This window comes from Phyllostomus hastatus, unplaced genomic scaffold (genome assembly GCF_019186645.2).
Source record: "Phyllostomus hastatus isolate PE091 unplaced genomic scaffold, TTU_PhHast_1.1 phas_contig_40, whole genome shotgun sequence".
Classification (NCBI taxonomy): Eukaryota; Metazoa; Chordata; class Mammalia; order Chiroptera; family Phyllostomidae; genus Phyllostomus; species Phyllostomus hastatus.
Genome location: NW_025333872.1, coordinates 58,358,600 through 58,360,686, shown reverse-complemented (window position 1 = coordinate 58,360,686; position 2,087 = coordinate 58,358,600).

The window sequence follows — 2,087 nt, the reverse complement described above, 5'->3', positions numbered from 1 at the left end:
TAATTGATTCGCTGACTCTTGAAAGCTTAACACATCCATATAACCAGAATTCTAATCAGACATTGAAGATTCCCATCACTCTCCAGAAGGTCCCCTCTCTATAAGCCATCCCTGCCTTCAAACACAAGCCCTCCCTGATTTCTACCATCACTGGTAAGTTTTACTTCCTCAAGCTTTATGTACAATAAATTGAATCATATAGATGCTTAGTTGTATTTGGCTTCTTTCACTTAGCACCGTGTGTTTGAGATTCCTTCATGCCATTGTTTAAAACAGTAATTTTATCTTTTTATTGCTGAATAATTGGATATATTTCAATTCATTCATCTATTCACCTCTTGGTAGATATTTGGGTTATTTGCAGTTTGGGGCAATTGTGGATAAAACTACTATAAATATTCATGTATAAGTTTTTGCAGACGTGTTATCATTTTCCTTGGTGAATACTAGAAGTAGAATGACTAGGTCACAATGTAAGTGTATGTTTAACTGTATAAGAAGTTGTCAGATCAATGTATGAGAGCTTCAGTTTCTCCCTATCCTTATTAACATTTAGCATTTTCAACCTTAGAAATTTCAGTCATCCTGATGAGTGTGATATCCATTGTGGTTTTAATTTTCACTTCTCTAATGACTAATGATGTTCAGCATCTTTTCATTTATTGAGCCTTTCACAAATTTTCTTTTGTGAAGTGTCTGTGGAAAGCTACAATTTTACTGGGCAGGGGAGGCAGAGATCAGAGTTGGGGGCTGCTGGAGGGGCTCCACCTAATATGTGGGAAGATTCACACAAGGGAACTTCCCCCTTGTGTCCTGGAGGGGTCCTGGCCACAGAGTACTGGAGGGTGCGGGGTGAGACATTGTGAGGCGTGAAGATGCAGGCGCTTTCCAGCTGAGGGCGGAGTGGGGATATCAAAGATCGCACAGCACTGAGAGACCTTGGAGTTTGGGCCCAGTCAAGATGGGGACAACTTGCTGATAACCACAAACGTTCAAATGAGACCTTTCCTTTCTCTTAAGAGAAAGGACCATGCCCAGGGAAAAGGACTTTGCCCTAAGAGAAAATACACATGTCTATTTTCCAAACTCAGTTGTTTTCCTAGGCTCTTCTTTTCCCTGTTTCTCTGCATTCAATGCTACTCATAATGGCCAGCATTTATGGAGTACTTACTGTGTGCCAGGTAGGCTGTTCTGAGTGTTTTACTTTCATTGATTTGATTTATCATCCCAGCAATCCTGTGAAGCAAGTAGTATTTTTGTCTCCATTTCACAGACGTAGAAACTGAGATACTAAGAGATTAAGGAACTTGCTTAATACTACACAGTTTATAAGTAGCAGAGTTGGGATTTGAGGTTCACATTCTCACCACACACAACCATCATTACTTCAGTTTTCCCAGGTTGCTACTTATAGGCTGAAACTACATGTCCCCCTTCTCTTCATTCTTGGTGTAGACTCTCTCCATCCCTTGCCTAGATTTTCAAAATGATCTTCCTCTAGATTTCCCTGCCTCCCTATACACAGAGGTATTTCTAAATTGCAAATCTAACTAATCATATGAAACTTCTTTTTTTCGGCTCAAAATCCTTTAGTGACAACACCTAAGGTCTCTTATGATCTGGTGCCCACCTCTCCACCTAGAGTTTTCCCCAGCACTTCCTTTTTCCCGCTTTCTTTCTATTTCTCATTATTTTCCGCTTTAATGAGGTATAATTGACAAATAACATTGTAATATATTTTAAGTGTGCACATGATGATTTGATATATGTATACATTGTGAAATACATTGTGAGTTCCTGCAATAGAATTAATTAACACATCCTCCACCTCACATATTTACTTTTTATTCTTTTGGTGAGAACTCTTTAGTTCTACTGTTAGCAAATTTCAGTTATACAACACAGTATTATCAACTATAGTTGATCCTCAGACTTGATTTATCTCATAACTGAAAGTCTGTACCTTTTCATCAAACTGTCCCCATCCACCCCCCACCCCCTAACCCCTGGTAACCGCAGCATCTGTGAATTCGACTTCTCTCTCCCTCAGTTTTCACCACTCCAGGAACACGCACCCATTAGCGGTT